At 41.9% G+C, this 17900-nt stretch overlaps 1 protein-coding gene across 1 annotated transcript in view; it reads left to right on the top strand.

Annotated features, from left to right (window-relative positions):
• The first annotated feature begins 2636 nt into the window (after positions 1 to 2636).
• PLS1 (plastin 1) overlaps positions 2637 to 17900 on the top strand; it is a 107794-nt gene continuing 92530 nt past the window's right edge. The window contains exon 1 of the mRNA XM_021678729.1: positions 2637 to 2700. The gene's annotated coding sequence lies outside the window, so the exon portion shown is untranslated. The remainder of the gene's footprint in view (positions 2701 to 17900) is intronic.

Genomic DNA, 17900 nt, shown 5'->3' with positions numbered 1-17900 from the left:
ATACTTGTGCCCACCAAATATAGCATTTTCTCTTTGTGAAATCTTCCTACCTGATGCCACTACTTCTGTTGCTTTCAAACTATTGCTCTTTTAATTATCAGTGGAACATCTCTTATAATAAAATCACAGAGAATACTCCAATGTGGAAGTAATAGTGTGCTCTTGGGACTGGGGTCCTTGACCCAGAGTCCTGTTCATTTATCATCTCCTTGACATCCCAGGCTCCTGGAAACATAGTTTGAAAACTTTATTTCTTATTGTTAGAGATATAATCAGTTCATCAGATAATGGTTTTCTTTATAATTATTATGCTCTGGTTGTATATTTCTTTTTTTAAAGATTTATTTTATTTTTATTTCAGAGAGAGAGAGAGAGAGCATGAGCTGGAGGGGCAGAGGGAGAGGCTGATGCGGCACTTGATCTCATGACCCTTGGATCACAACCTGAGATAAAACCAAGAGTCTGATGCTTAACCAGCTGCACCGGCCAGGTACCCCTTGTTGTACATTTATAATGATATGCTTTATTTTCTATTTGGAGATAACTTTTTTTTTAAGATTTTATTTATTTATTTGACAGAGAGAGACATAGCAAGAGCAGGAACAGAAGCAGGGGGAGCAGGAGAGGGAGAAGCAGGCCTCCCGTGGAGCAGGGAGCTCGATGTGGGACTCGATCCCAGGACCCCGGGATCATGACCTGCGCCGAAGGCAGACGCTTAACGACTGAGCCACCCAGGCGCCCTATTTGGAGATAACTTTTGGGAAATACTTTAATCAGCAGTACCTTTACAAACGACATTTTGGGGTTGTTTACTTTTAGAGATGAGTTGTTTCAGACATTTTATATTGATTATTTTTTGCTTCTCTACAGAGGGTGATTTCTCTTTTTTTCTTTTTTCCTTTTTTTTTTACAAATCAGATTACACCATATCTAGGGTCTATACTTCCTCATGAATTTATCTTGATCAATATTCCAACTAAGTAAAGAGCTCATAGGAATGTTTGATTAATTTTTTTTTATTTTTATTAGGGAATAATTTATGTAAACTAATTTCATAAGTTTAAAGTGCACAATTTAGTTTTGACAGTTGTATATTCCTGTGAAATCTCTACTATAATCAAGATAAGATTTCCATCATTTCCAAAAGATTTTTACTGCCCCTTTATAGCTCATCCCTCCCTTCACCCCTGGCTCCAGGTGATTATTCATTTGTTTTTTGTCACTATAGGTTAGTTTGGACTTCATATAAATGGAATCATACATTTGTCTCTGGGCTCTTCCACTCAGCATAATAATGATTTTGAGATTTATCTATGTTGAAGCCTGTATGAATAATTCTTTCCTTTTTTTGCTGAGTACTATTCCATTGCATAGATGTACCACATTTTGTTTACCCATTCACCGGTTGATGAACATTTGGGTTCCTTTTGGTTTGGGGCTTATTGTGGAAAAAAAAAAAGCTGCTATGAACATGGGTGTTTAAGGCTTTGTGTAAATGTATATTTTAATTTCTCTTGGGTAATACCTATGAATGGAATGGCTGGGTTATATGGCAGAGGTGTGTTTAATTTTTTAAGAAGTATTTTGTGAGAACTTATGTAGTCAACTCCTCGCATATATCTGGGCTCAGATAAGGATACAAAATCCACTGATTCCTTTAGGTAGAAAGCAGGTAGAAATCCTTATTGGCTTACTAATTTCTATATTTAATTGCTTATCACTTCCTTTGGTTTCCTAAAATGATTTCAACATCCTTCTTCTTCATCTCTCCCATCCTACCCATACCATTTCAGTAGGTACTGAGTACTTGGGTACCTATTTTGTACCCAGTACTGTGCTAGACAATAAGGGGGCACACAGGACTTTGAGTTAATGCGGCAGCAAAATAGGGACCCCCTCCTGTTGCCGGGACAGAGCTGGGGGAACCACAGCTATAGATTATGCTACAGGCAACATATGCCCAAACTCTTGAGGCTGCATTCCATTTACTTGACTCACATGCTAGAGGAAATGTCCCACCTTTGTTTGAGTGCCAGCTGTATTTATTTATTTATTTATTTTTAAAGCAGGTGTGGCTGTTAAATGAAGAGGAAGTGTTATGTGAAATCCTGGGGGGGGGCGGGGCGGTGAGAAAACTTCCTGTTTTAATACCAAATAGCTTTAGATCAGGGGTTCGCAGTGTGTGGTCTCAGGACTAGTAGCATCAGTTTCCCCTGAGAAAGTGTTAGAAATGTAAATCTTTGGGCCTCAGTGTGGGCAAACTGAATCTGAAACAATAGACGAGGGATCTGTGTTTTAACAAGCCCTCCAGGTGATTCTGATCCATGCTCAAGTTTGAGGACCACTCTACTAAGCTCATTCCAATTGTATAGATGGTTAGCTTTAGGTTTGGAGGAGTAAGTCCTGGGTAACTGTGGACAATAGGAATAACGTTGCCAAAGTGCCTATCCACCTCTCCCAGCACCTGCAATTCGTCTTCCACTCCTGGGCGGAACTCAGGCTCCTGGGCTTGGGTCCTCTCCCCTAGGAGCCGCAGCTAAAACCCGGCAAGTGGATTAAGAGTTTGCTGGCCTGGGTGCCGGCCGGGCATGCGTAGTGGCGCGAGCGCAGCAGCTAGGCGGCCGCCGAGAGGTATCCGCAGAGTGGAGCTGGGGGTGCTTGGATCCCGAGCGAGAGCTGCGGGCTCGACGGCTGCAGCAGGTAAGGGGCGCGGCGGTGGGGTCCGAGAGTAAGGCTGGAACGGTAGGCAGAGAGCAAAGGTTCACTTCTTCGCCGGCGCACAGCGGCTTGAGTGGGGCGGGGTGGGGGGTGGGGGTCTCTCCGATTTCCCTCGCTCGAGAGGCGGCTCCCCGCGCGCGGCTGTGCAGTGCGGCGCCCTCAGACCTCCGGGTGCGCACCTGCCCGTCCCGGCAACATGGAGTGCGGGCAGGTGTTAAATCATGTATTTATGCTGCTTACACAGTAAGCCTGTGAACTGAATTATGATTCCCTGCTTGAAGTTAGGCATTTTGTTAACTTTTCTATATTCCTCTGTCGCTTTTAAACTTTGGGTGGCTGCTGACGAGGCTTTCTGATCCAGCCTGTTTCACTTGCACTCCGTGAGTGATTTTATTTGCCTTTGGTCTTTTGGTGCATAGGATCAATAGGGCTGGAGTGAAATCGCATCCGTGGTTTCTAGTTTTGGTGCCTTCCTGGAGCAGGGGGCCTCTGGATGCGGCATAAAAAATGTCAACTTTCAGCGAATTTCAGTGCCAAATACCTTATGCATTTCAGCTACATTTTAAAGTAGAAACTTTATAAAATGTTAAGATTCCCCACCCCCGCCCCTTACTTTTTCTACATTAGTGTTATTTCAGGCTTAATCTGGTGCTATTCAAAGAAAGCGGTCTTTTAGATGAGTAACAAGAGTTCTCACTTTTCTGTCCTTTATTTACTCTGTAACATCTTAGGGCTCATACACAGATGTTTTACCCTGGGGCAGCGGTATTGGATACACTTGTAGGAGGCTAAGGCTGTGCTGCACAAAGTTCTTGGATAACCTGTGAGTCATAAAATTTTAGGTCAGGGGGCACACACTGAACCTTATTTAGGTAAAGTGTTACATTCATGATGTGGGAAGCATATAAATAGAATTAATGAGTTTAGGAAAAAGAAATTTTAAGTTCAGGAAGAGAAACCTATATGGAAAGGGAATACAGATACCTGCCTTTCCCTCCACCCTCTCCCCTTCCCATGATGAATGTTTTAATGGCAGAAATAATATACAGTTGGTTTAGTTTTGGACTGTTAGAGACCTTCAGGGTCAGCCAGTTCAATTGCTTCAGTTTACGAATGAGAAAACCGAGACCAATGAGGTTAAATGACTTGCTGTGGCTGCTGGAGCCCCTCCTTGGCAAAGCTGGGCCTAGGGCCCAGGTTTTCTGATTTTAGGGCTCTTTTTACCATCCCCCTGATAATACTCTCTTCACAGTTTGGGTTGATTATTAAACTTGACTTTTCTCTTCTACCTTGTCTGGTTTAATCAGAAAATTAGTCATTCCTGTTACTAAGCTTGATCGTACCCTATAAACACCTTTCAAAAAGTGCCCTCTCACTCAAACCCCACCTAACAATTTGCTGATTTTGAAACCGCCCTCCTTTCTTGCCTCAGGCACATTGGGCCTTTGGCTCAGAATGCCTTTTTGCCTCCTTCCCTGAAGTCCTGCCCGCACTGCAAGGTGTAACTCAGGTGTGATCTCTTCTTGAAGCCTACCTTGATTACTGTGGCCAGAAAGTAGCTCTCCCTCTTCTAAACCCTATAGCATGTATTACTGTTGTCTGTGCCGCTAGCATCCCTCTCATCTTTAGTATCCCTGATTATTGTATTTTAGCACATGTCTCAACTTCCTGACCAGTTTGTAAGCTCTTAGACCTTAAAGCCTATGACTTAGACATCCCATCCAGCACTAAGCACTATGTTCTCAGACACTGCTTGTGGGAGGTGAAATATGGATCATTTTGTAAAGGGATTTTTTTTTAAAGATTTTATTTATTTTGAGATAAAGATCAGGGTGAGGAGCAGAGGGGGAGGGAGAGGGAGACGATCTCAAGCCGACTCCACACTGAACACAGAGTCCGATGCAGGGCTGGATCCCATGACCCTGAGATCATGACCTGAGCCAAAACCAAGAGTCAGACCCTTAACCGACTGAGCCACCCAGGTGCCCCTTCTAAAGGGATTTGATGTGAATATTGTGTAATATGGGGGAGGCCACGTTAGAAATATAGCAGGACAGTGGCCAAGTCAGACCAGCCTAATGGGGTGATTCTCATATTTTGATGAGAGCTCATGGATCTGTTTGGGGAGTGCTGGGGAAGGGGTAAAATCATAACGGGAGAGTTGCCCAGGCCTGCATTTAAGCATGTAACTATTTTATTTTATTTATTTGACAGAGAGAGACACAACGAGAGGGAACACAAGCAGGGGGAGTGGGAGAGGGAGAAACAGGCTTCCCGCCGAGCAGGGAGCCCTATGCGGGGCTCGATTCCAGGACCCTGGGATCATGACCTGAGCTGAAGGCAGACACTTAATGACTGAGCCACCCAGGCGCCCTAAGCATGTGACTCTTAACTGCTTAGTGGAAAGCACAGATTTAAGAAATGATGTAAAGGAAAAGGAAAAAGCTTTTGGTAAAAGACTAGATGCAGAGAAGAAAAGACGTATTGAAAATCAGTTTCAGGGGCGCCTGGGTGGCTCACTTGTTAAGCGTCCGCCTTCGGCTCAGGTCATGATCCCAGGGTCCTAGGATCAAGCCCCGCATTGGGCTCCCTGCTTGGCGGGAAGCCTGCTTCTCCCTCTCCCACTCCCCCTGCTTGTGTTCCCTCTCTCCCTGTGTCTCTCTCTGTCAAATAAATAAATAAAGTCTTTAAAAAAAAAAATCAGTTTCAGGCTTGGTGTTTTGGTAATGGGCTTGTAATGCTGTTTTTATAAGTACCTCCGGTTGTGACATCTTTTTCTGTTTCTTACAGTAATTGATATGGTTGTCTATTTCCCATTCTAGATGATAAGCTTTTGGGGGGGTGATCTTTAACCCCTCACAATGCAAGGCATGTAGCTTTGTGGTATTAGACGCTCAATAGTTACTGCGTGAATAAATAAGTGTATTTTGGCCTGGGGAAGGTGGGCATTTAGGATCTTAGAGCTATCAGGTAGTACTTTATCTAGACTATCCCCTCATTATAAGAAGAGGAACTGAGTTATGCTTAACTAAGCTAGTTAGTGTGAACAGAAGCTCTGGCTACACCATCTCCTCACTACTAGCTCATTTCATTAACTCTAACTTTTCAAGGTTATTGGCCTCAAGATTAATTTGAGTTGGCAGCAGGGCACTCCAGTTCAAGATGTTCTATGGATTGAAAACCCTCAGAGCCCAATCTAACGGGAGGAACTTGGTGGCTAATGGGAGGATGTCTGTGTTATTGGAAGAGATGAGACACAAGGGATGACTGGCCATTTCCAGGTTGAATACACAGAGTGAGGAGGGGTGAGGCTGCAGTCCTGGGAATCTGCGCACGATGGAGTTGAGGAGGAGTCTGGAAAGTACCTGGTAGCCTATGGGGCAGAAGACATAAACAGGGGGGGCCCAAAGTCCTTGGACTGAGAGTGTATTTGGGAGATATATTTTACACTACCGGAAGGTGGAGAGTGATGGCTGTGGGGGTCAGGTTGAGAGAGAATTGTGATCAGACTCTCTACTTGGAAAAATAGGACAGAAGGCAAATGCTTCTGAATCCAAAATAAGTTCAAGAGGTGGTTTGAAATATTTGTTTACTTGGAACAGATGTTGCAAATAGCCATTTTGCAAATCAACACAGCCTTTTCACTGAGCTGCACATAGCATTGAGGGAACTGTTGACAGCACATCTTTTACACTGAACATTCACAGCTTCAACTGGTAGTGATGCTTATTCTTGTAAAGGACTCAAGGAGAGAGAGTGGTCGAGAGGAGAGACAGCTTGAGAGATGGTTTGGTGGGGGGGGGGGTGGGGAAGGGTTGGCCAGGTATAGAGGGATTACCTTTTTTTTTTTTGTCATGATATTAGTCAGAATTGGTTGGATAGCCAAATGCAAAATCAGGTAGTATGTTGAAGTTACTGTCTCAGACACTTAAAAAAATGCCCAAATATTACATTCTAGAGTTATATGTTATAGCACTATTTTATAAAATGACTGTATTCTGAATCTGTCTCAAAAAAATAACGGTCGGGGTGCCTGGGTGGCTCAGTTGGTTAAGCGACTGCCTTCGGCTCAGGTCATGATCCTGGAGTCCCGGGATCGAGTCCCACATCGGGCTCCCTGCTCGGCAGGGAGTCTGCTTCTCCCTCTGACCCTCCTCCCTCTCATGCTCTCTGTCTCTCATTCTCTCTCTCTCAAATAAATAAATAAAATCTTAAAAAAAAAAAAATAACGGTCATATTAGTAACTAGTATTATAGAATGTTTTCCATGGACCAGACACTGTTCTAAACACTTTGTAAGTGATATGTCAGAGTCTTTACAAACTATTCTATGAGATTGGTGCAATTATTCCTGTTTTACAGATGAGAAAACAGACTTAGACAAAGCCACATTTCTGAGGTGATACAGTTGACAAGTATTGAGCTAAGTTTTGATCCCAGGCCTGCCTGTCTTCAGCCATGGAGAGCTCAAATAACTTAATTAAATATCTTAACAAAAGACAAAGCATTATCTGTGGTAACTCTAATAGATGCTTAGAATGGCCACAGATTTCAGCTGGTGGAACTCTCAACATTCTATGAGCCAGACTTTAATCTGAGAAACAAAACAACGGTGGTGAATCTTTCCAGTTTTTGTTTTTATTTTAAAAATTATTCCACTTAGTCTTTATCTCCTTTTTTACCCTCAAAGCATCTCTGAGGCATTCAGCAACTCTTTCTCTGGATGCACCATAAAGCTATTTCTGTTTTGCTCCTATCCTCTTTTAGGGGGTAGAGCAGGGATAATGGAGGTGAGTTGGTGTAGTGATCCAGGAGATGCCTCTGAGTTGGGGGGTGTGAAATTCACTTTGTGTATGAGTTTAAGGACTCTCGGGTGACCATGTTTGTAAGGATTTTTTTTTCCCCTGAGGTGGCAGGATCTACTGCTGGAAGCTCCTGGAATATCTGTGGGTCTTGACCCTTATTCTGATCTCAAGTCTTTGAACTGTGGTCAAAACCCCCAGGGTGGGGCGCCTGGGTGGCTCAGTCGTTAAGCATCTGCCTTCGGCTCAGGTCATGATCTCAGGGTCCTGGGATCGAGCCCCGCATCGGGCTCCCTGCTCAGCGGAAAGCCTGCTTCTCCCTCTCCCACTCCCCCTGCTTGTGTTCCTGCTCTCGCTGTCTCTGTCTCTGTCAAATAAATAAATAAAATCTTTAAAAAAAAAACAAAAAACCCCAGGGAGAATCCAGACCTGAACACAGTCTTCTGGGATCCTCAAGATCAGTGAGTTCTGAAGTCAGTGTGGATTTGTTGCAGTTGGAGGTGGGTGTAGCGACCTCAGGGAAGGCCCCAGGTCAGAGACAAATAATTGAGAGTCAGGGCTGGCAGTCCCAAGATTTGACCAGTGAGTTGCTCTTGAGAAAGTGCCTCCCATCTATCTCCTTGATGAACCTAATTACTCCCTCATGGGAGTCTCAAAATGGAATCCAGCTGAGAGCGTTCTTCTCCCTGTGATGAGTCCTGTTCCCATTTCTTGCTTCTGCTTCACCTTCTTCTGGTTCTGTGCTTTCCCGGGGCATGTGCACTGTATATAAAAGGAAAGGCCACTAGCTTCTGGCCTCCACCCATTTCCACTCTTCTCAACATCCAAGAACTCATCATTACCATCCAGCTCTTTCCCTGAACAAAGATCCAAATCCACATTTTCTTCTGGGTGATGATGAAAATCAGGGACCAAGAGAAAGAGGCCTTTGTACTGCCTGTAGGTTTATAGGTTATAAAATGGCTATATAAGTTTGATTGCTGGAAATTTTGCTGACATAAAAGATCATGAGACGTGAGGCTGTGTCAGCTTTGATCGTCTTCTTTTCCGTATTCCTGTGTCTCAGAGTACTTATTGGTTGTTTTTGGTGAGATGTAGCATGGCTTCTGTAAAAGCAAGTTGCTTTTTAGTAACACTGTGGGCACAGAAAGGGTATGTGTTAGAGTGATGATTAGGAGAGTTTCTCATTTAAAACACTATTTTATCAGAAAGTTTTATTTTTTTTAAGATTTTATTTATTTATTTGAGAGAGGGAGAGAGCACGTGCACACAAAGGCGGCGGGAGTAGGGGAGGGAGAGGGAGAAGCAGACTCAGTGTGAGTATGGAGCCCAATGTGGGGCTCGGTCTCAGGACCCTGAGATCATAGACCTGAGCCGAAACCAAGAGTCAGACGCTTAAATGATCGGGCCACCCGGGTGCCCCTTATCAGAAAGTATTTTGTTTTTAGGAGAGTGACAGGTTATTTGCTCACAAAGTCCAGTGGTGAGGGGACTTTAGACTTGATAAGAAACTTTTAAGCAATTCAGAGCTATAAAGCTACAAGAATATTTGGATGATAACTCACTGCACACAGACATGCCTCCTCCTTCAAAAAATCCAAGCCAACCATAGAGGAGACATAAGAAACTGTCTTTTCCGATAGTAAGGTGGATGGATGTCTTTGTAAGGTGAAAGGTTTGTGGGGGACCTTCTTCATGATAAAAAGCGAAAGGTTTTTGGGGGAATGGTTGGCATTGACCTTATTATTAAGAAACTCAAATTGTTTAAAGATCTAGGAAATAACACATTTTTTTTTAAACTTAAGAAATGATGAAGTCCCCTTCAATTTGTTGGAGAACCAAGAAACAAGATTTTAGCGGTGCTGTCAAAATAGAATTTGGATTGAATTTGAAACATTGGTAATTGTGTGGAAGAGGATCAGTCATGGTAATTAAGCCTTGGACCAAGGTCTACTTGTCTTAACCTTCTTCCCTACAATGAATTCCCATGGGGGGCCCTCTGCACTCTGTGAATAAAAGAGTAAACCTACCCCACAGATCACAACTGTAAAATCCAAAGTGATGCATGACAATCTGTGACCTAAAACTGATGTTGATCAAACAATTTGAATGCCTTAGATAGAAAGTACCGGCTGCATTCCCACATTGTTCCCATAGCTGGTGCTCAGAATCTAGATTAAATTGTTGAAATAAAAGAAAAGCAGGTTCAGAACCGACTCACAGTGAATGATCAAAGGCACAAGTAGAGTTTTTGTTTCATTTCACTTTGTCATCTTAAATGCCATCCTTTGTAGCTATATTGGTTTCTTTTTTTTTTTTTGTCCTTGATGATATATATTCAAAGTGTACTGTTTATAGATAAAAATCAATGCAGACTAGAATTTTGAGGTCTCTGCTTAGGTTTTAATGCAATTCATCAATAATTTGGTGGGAATACAGTACCAAGTTAGCACATAATTGAACCTTTAGCTCGATATCAAGTTAGTATTTATAACCTTTAGGAACAAACCCAAATTTCTCAGACTCCTGAATTCTTTTCTTCTACAGGCTCTCTAAGCATTTTGTCCTGATGAAGTCTCCCTTTTCCTTCCTCCCTCCTCAGCTTTAGGTACACTGGGACACTCTTTTGGTCCAGATGGTGTTTTCAAGAGTGGCCCAGTTCTTGCAGAGTTGAAGTGTTATCAGGTTAGTGTTAATGGCTGGTACTGTGTTCACGGTGCCAGCTGTGAAACACAGCTACATAAATTCAATGGTGTTTTTTAGCAAAGTTGACATGCGAGTGAATTAATTTTGGAAAAACTACAATAATAGCAATTTGCTTTATCCCTTTTCTTATCCTCAAACAGCCCAAGTTAAACTCAAGATCACCGCCAATGGAAAAAGGTAACTTGAGAATCTCTGAGTAGTGATCAATCAAAATGAGCTGGGTAACTTCAAGTTTAGATATCTGAAATCATTTGGCCGATGATCAGGAGCATGGATGGGAAGTCAAAGTCTGACCCTATGAGAAGGGAGGCCTCTTCAGCTGCATGTTTAATGATCAAACAAGACAGTGAATGTGAAAGCAATTAGTAAACTATAAGGTAAGGAGTAAGCTATTTATTGATAGTTATAATAATTTTCTGACCTTGCTGCCTTTCACTGATAAGTAGCCAAGACTTTGAGAATGACTTGCCTGCTTGAGGTTACCTAGTTGGAAGGGACAGGGATGGAACTCACATCTATATTTTCTAATTTCAGCGTCTGACAAAATGTCAAGGCTCAGCATTGGGACCATAGTCAGAGCCAAGACAGATACAGGGTCCCTGTCCTCTTGGAGCTTCAGTATAGCTCCAAATCCAGTGCTTATCCAGTCAATCCATATTCTTTTACTGGTCAGAGGGAATAATTTCAAATTTATATTTGGTTTTTATAAGATCCTAAGTATGTTTGTAGCTAAGCCTTGACTGTGGAGCTCTTTAAGGGATTTCTCCGTTGCCAGAGGTGCCTTCAACAACTGCCTCCTAAACTTCAGATCTCACTTGATATTTATTAATCTCCATTAGGGCGAGAGGGGTTGGATGCCTCTCAGCAGTCTTCTCATTATCAATCAGAGGCTTGTTGCAGAAGAATAATTTTCTTTTCTCTGCAAAAATCAAAGGGCTGCAATTGAATAAAGGGAGGTGAGTTGGGGGTAGGGCTGTGAGTGAGACATGTCCCTACATTCATGCATTTCAGTCAGATGGAGGAGGCAGACACATGGACAGCCTGGGACAAGAGTAAGCACCAGGAGAAAGGGCAGAATGAAGCTTTGGGGAGCCCAAGTCGAGAGCGGTTAATTCTTTTTTTTTTTTTTAAAGATTTTATTTATTCATTTGAGAGAGAGAATGGGAGAGAGAGCACGAGACGGGGGAGGGTCAGAGGGAGAAGCAGACTCCCTGCTGAGCAGGGAGCCCGATGCAGGACTCGATCCCGGGACTCCAGGATCATGACCTGAGCCGAAGGCAGTCGCTTAATCAACTGAGCCGCCCAGGCGCTCGAGAGCGGTTAATTCTGTTCAGTGGGTTGAGGAAGGTGTCAAGACTTTTGAGCTGAGCCTTGAAAACACAAGTTCAATCTACAGAGAATAGATGGAAGAAAAAGCACTACTTGGAGAAGGGAGAGTAGGAGCGAAAGCATGGATACTAGAAAGAGTTGGCCTGTTCAGGAAGCTGCAGGTACTTAAACGTGTTCTAAAACATAAGCATGCATACGAATCACCTGGAGAGCTTGGTGAAAAATGGATTGCTAGGTCCCAACTCCAGAGTTTCTCATTCTTTAAGTCTGGGATGGGGCTGGAGAGTTTCATTTTAGCAAGTTCCCAGGTGAGGCTGAGGCTGCTGATCTGGGAACCACACTTTGAGAAACAGTGGGCTAGAATAAAGGGCATTGTATGATAGATGAGCTAGGAAGAAATGGTTTTCTTTTGAAACTATACTACCTTCACAAAATTGAGGTTTCAGGTTTGTTGTTGTTGTTGTTTTTTAAGCTTATTTTCTAAGTAATCTCTACACCCAACGTAGGGCTTGAACTCATGACCCCAAGATCAAGAGTCACGTGCTCTACCGACTAAGCCAGCCAGGCACCCCATTGTTTTGTTTTTTAATTAGTCTCATTTACCAAGTGGTTGCTGCCTTGAGCCCCTTGCTGTTCCCTGGAAGTTCCTTATCTGTTCTATGCCCACCCCCCTTGTTCTAAGAAATCAGTCCTTTTCTTCTATTGCATACTTTTAAATAAATAACTGCTGTTTAGTCAGTATGGCCATTCCACCCATGGAAAGCTGAACAGCCAACATCAATCAGCTAGATGATATTAGGAGTCGACCCCAAACCAAGTATGAATGACTAGTATATTCACAGGGTATATACTTGGATTTTATTCTTGTTAATCTGGATATAATGTTAAACTTTATTCAACAGGTATTTTTGGAATAGTTTGTAAGCTCTGAGCTAAGAGGTAGAATGTACACAATAGCAGAAAGTTCCTTCCCTGCCCTCAGAAAACTTCCCCTGAACCTTCCTCAGAAAACCTCCCCATAACCTTCCCCTGAAACTAGTTGTCCTTTTACATTTTACATATTTTTGAAAGACACAGAAGCCTTTAAAGATAGATTGATTTTTGCAAATCCAAAAGATGACTGAAATACACATATTTCATGTGTAGTTTTATGGGAAGGTTAAGATGCATGAATTCATAGCTCCAGTACAGGGCAGTTGGTGCCACGTGCTGTAGGAATGATAGAAACCAAGGGTGAGGGGGCTGAGGTGGAGGAAGGCTCACTTTGCATTGTAACAATTAGGGCAGGCAAGGACAGAGTTGAGGGGATGGTGATTAATGCTGCCTTCTGATGTTTCGTGCATCTTTGTAAGCCATCTGAAATAAGGGAGCATTTGTCTACATAAAGCAAATAATGGAGGAGGGGCATTTGAAGGAGGTAGGCATTGAAGGATGGCAGGTGCTCACCAGTCAGGAGGGAGAGGGAGAGGTGTTCCAGACTATGGGGGCGATTGAACCTCACAGTGGAGGTGTGGCAGGGCAGTGCAGGTGCAGCTAGGGGTAAATACTCTTTCATTTTGGGGGAAGTGCAGGGAGATAAGACTGGAAAGGCATTTACGGAAGGTTGTGGAGCATTTGAGTATGCGTTTGTGGGATTTGGGCTTTATTCTGTAGGCAATGTTGAGTCATAGGCTTATCTTGGCTTACCCTGTCAGTTCCCTCCTAACCCCCAAACACATCAGAAAAGGAGGAACCCTATTTCTTACAGTGCATTTATCTATAGTTCATACTCTCTTGGATAAACACCTAAAAATGCTTTTCCCTGGCTGATTTTAGCATGTGTATTTCAGTCATCTTTTGGATTTGCAAAAATCAGTCTATCTTTAAAGGCTTGTGTCTTTCAAAAATATGTAAAATGTAAAAGGACAGCTAGTTTCAGTTTCTGAGAAACGAATGATAAAAATGAGACAAAAATAAATTACTAGGTCTAGTGATTGTATTACTTGTTCTGGATTGTTCTGGGAAGGCAAGGGAATTCAAAAATTAAGGCTAAGGATATAAATATGGTGTCTTAAGCAGATGCTTTCAGGCTGACTCCCAAGTGCTGAGAGATTCCAAAGGTAAGGGTGAATGACAATGTGGTGTCTCTTCAGAATTGCTTTAGCGATAAATGGGGTGATGTCTACTGGTTTAGTGTTGATTTAGAAGAGCTGGGGATTAAAAGGCACTAAGGCCAAGTGGTCCCTTTTTTTTTTTTTTTTTTTAAGATTTTATTTATTTATTTGAGAGAGAGAGAAAGCATGAGGTGGGGAGGGTCAGAGGGAGAAGCAGACTCCTCGCTGAGCAAGGAGCCCGATGCGGGACTCGATCCCGGGACTCCAGGATCATGACCTGAGCCGAAGGCAGTCGCTTAACCAACTGAGCCACCCAGGCGCCCCAAGTGGTCCCTTTTATTCATCTTTTTGGGGGATGGCTACAAATGGGAAAGACATTTGTGTCTCATTGGAGATTTTAAGAATCTTCTGTGTATATCCCCTACAAAGTATCCTGTGCTGAGAACTACAGTGTGGTGAGAAAAGCAAAAAACAGTGGATTTGTAAGTAGAAGTTGGCACCCTGGTGCTACCACTTGCTAGCTGACTGATAAAAGAGGCAGCTTAGTGAGTTGGTGGGACAGAACTGACTGACTCCCATTTGCCCACAATCCACAGCTAAGAAGTTCAGTGGGTGGGAAAGTCATGCAGCCTATCTGAACCTTGGTGGTGGTGGTGGTGGTGGTTTGTATTTTGTTGTGGTTGTTCTTTTTTGTTGTGGATTAAATAAGATAAAATAGTTAAATGGAAAGGTACCATACACATTTTAGATTAAAATCTTTTTTTTTTTTTTTTAAGATTTTATTTATTTGAGAGAGAGACACACACAGCAAGAGAGGGAACACAAGCAGGGGGAGTGGGAGAGGGAGAAGTAGGCTTCCCGCGGAGCAGGGAGCCTGATGTGGGGCTCAATCCCATGACCTGAGCCGAAGGCAGATGCTTAACGACTGAGCCACCCAGGTGCCCCTAGATTAAAAGTTTTCTAATAGGGGTGCCTGGCTGGCTTAGTCGAAAGAGCATGGGACACTTGATCTCCGGATCTTGAGTTTGAGCCTCATGTTAGGTATAGAGATTACTTAAAGGAATAAATAAATAAAAACTTAAAAAAGAATGTAACTTTTTTTAAAAATAAAATTTAATAACACTAAGATTTATTTGAAGTTCTTGGGGCCACAGATGTGGATGGCCATGTGGAGTATGAGCTGTTGCTGCTTTTTCCCCCCTTCCTTGCCCCCGCCCAGGTGAGAGCTTCTTGAGGGCAAGACTGTATCTTTCCAACTGTATCCCCATTGCCTGATGCATAGTAGGAACTTAATAGGTTGTTGAATGAATATATAAAAAGGAATTAATGAATGGATGAATTTATACCCACCCCCACCCTGTCACATACCTACTACTTTCTAGCTTCTACTTGCTTGTAGAGATTTAAGATCTATGGTGCCTTATTTTACTTACTTACTTGTTTGTTTGTTTATTTATTTATTAAGTTCTGCCCCCAATGTAGGGCTCAAACTCACGACCCCAAGATCTAGAGTCTCATGCTCTACTGACTGATCAGGCCAGGTGCCCCCTGGTGCCTTATTTTTTTAGACTGCTAACCCCCTGTCTGTTTTACTGACAGTAAATCTTGAGAGAGGACCCAGCCTTATCCAGGAGACACAGCTGCATAGCTTGAGTTCAAAGTATAAGCATCTTTGTAGATTCACATGCATTCTAAACTAATTCTTGAAATGAATTAAATAATATTTAATAATGTTTTACATGTGGATAATGTATGTAAAACTGATTTCACCTCTGAAATAAACTGACACGTATAAATTGAGGTTATGTGTTGTAATGAGCACTGGTATTATATGAAACTGATGAATCACAGACCTTTACCCCTGAAACAAATAATACATTATATGTTAATTAATTGAATTTAAATTTAAAAAAATAAATTGAGGTTATATTCCTCTTAAAGTATTTTATATTGCTTTTTTCCCCCTTTAATATTTTTTTATTGTTACGTTAATCACCATGCATTACATCATTAGTTTTTGATGTAGTGTTCCATGATTCATTGTTTGCATATAACACCCAGTGCTCCATTCAGTACGTGCCCTCTTTAATACCCATCACCAGATTAACCCATCCCCCCACCCCTCCCCTCTAGAACCCCCAGTTTGTTTCTCAGAGTCCATAGTCTCTCATGGTTTGTCTCCCCCTCCAATTTCCCCCCCCTTCATTTTTCCTTCTTACTATCTTCTTTTTTTTTTTTTAACATATAATGTATTATTTGTTTCAGAGGTACAGGGCTGTGATTCAACAGTCTTACACAATTCACAGCGCTCACCATAGCACATACCCTCCCCAATGTCTGTCACCCAGCCACCCCATCCCTCTCACCCCCCATCACTCCAGCAATCCTCAGTTTGTTTCCTGAGATTAAGAATTCCTCATATCAGGGGCGCCTGGGTGGCTCAGTCGTTAAGCGTCTGCCTTCGGCTCAGGTCATGATCTCAGGGTCCTGGGATCGAGCCCCGCATTGGGCTCCCTGCTCCGCGGGAAGCCTGCTTCTCCCTCTCCCCCCTGCTTGTGTTCCCTCTCTCGCTGTCTTTCTCTCTCTCTCAAATAAATAAATAAAATCTTTAAAAAAAAAAAAAAAAAAAGAATTCCTCATATCAGTGAGATCATATGATACATGTCTTTCTCTGATTGACTTATTTCGCTCAGCATAATACCCTCCAGTTCCATCCACGTCATTGCAAATGGCAAGGTTTCATTCCTTTTGATGGCTGCATAATATTCCATTTTATGTATATGTGTGTGTATATATATATATATATATATATACACACACACCACATCTTCTTTATCCATTCATCTGTCGATGGACATCTTGGCTCTTTCCATAGTTTGGCTATTGTGGACATTGCTGCTATAAACATTGGGGTGCACGTACCCCTTCGGATCCCTACATTTGTATTTTTGGGGTAAATATCCAGTAGTGCAATTGCTGGGTTGTATGGTGGCTATATTTTCAACTTTTTGAGGAACCTCCATACTGTTTTCCAGAGTGGAGTATTTTATATTGTTTTAAGAAGAATCTGATTAGGAGTAGGAGAGTAGCCTATAGAGATGCTTGGAGAAATGTGTATTAATACACTGATCTGCTAGAGGCTTGGGTACCTGTTTTTCCTGCAGTTAAATGAAACAAGAACCAAAAGTAATTTTATTCTACCTTAGGTTTCACAGTTTGTTTAATGTTAGCAGTACAGTTGACCCTTGAACATCGTGGAGGTTAAGGGTACTTACCTCACCCCATTCGCCCCTGCAATGAAAAATCCATGTATAGCTTCTGAACCCCACAAAACTTTACTACTGATAGCCTACTGTTGACCAGAAACCTTACTGATAACGTAAAAGCCTTACTGATAGCACGAGCAGTCAATGAACACATATTGTGGAGGTTGTATGTATTATATATATATTATGCAAAATATATATATTATGTAAAATAAGCCAGAGAAAAGAAAATGTTATTAAGAAAGTTATAAGGAAGAGAAAATACATTTACAGTACTGTACTGTATTGAGAAAACATCTACATATAACTGGGCCCACGCAGTTCAAATCTGTGTTGTTCAAGGGTCAACTGTTACTCAGTTCTTGATTCATGAAATTAGGCTGGATTAATATGGGCAAAAATTCATCTTTTTCAATTTGAACAAAGTAGTTTCACTTTAAAAATTATTGTATTACCTGTTAATATACATCTGGAATGTGTAGGATAAAAAAATTCACCTTGCTAAATTTTTACTGAGTTATATTCTGCCTACGGGATATGTATTGTGCTATGGGAGACTAAGCCTTAATTGAAGTTTTCTGCAAGGTTAGTAATAAATTTCTCATAGAATTAGGACAATAAATAATGGAAGAACTGAAAACATTGTAATTTTCTGGTAATTCAGAGAAAATGACTACATTCTGAGGAAGTGTACTAAAGCAGCACTGTAATGCTCATTTTTGCAAGTTATTAAATATCAGTAGGAATATTCTTTGCGTCCTCTTTCACATCTCAGGCACACTTTAGGGAGGCCTTATGTTATATATGTTGCTCATTTAATCTAAAAAGGCTCACTCATGCCTTTTGTGTGCACAGGTTCTTTCCATTATGTTATGCCCTTAGGCATTATAATAAGGGTATTACAAAATCAAGCAGCAAGACTTCTCAGGGAAATTAATGGTTTCATATTAACCAGACATTGTCAAAATCTTTGTCTTGAATAGGATT

Source organism: Neomonachus schauinslandi, chromosome 1 (genome assembly GCF_002201575.2).
Source record: "Neomonachus schauinslandi chromosome 1, ASM220157v2, whole genome shotgun sequence".
Classification (NCBI taxonomy): domain Eukaryota; kingdom Metazoa; phylum Chordata; class Mammalia; order Carnivora; family Phocidae; genus Neomonachus; species Neomonachus schauinslandi.
Note: the sequence above shows the minus strand (reverse complement) of the source record. Positions and strands in the feature narration are given on the sequence as shown.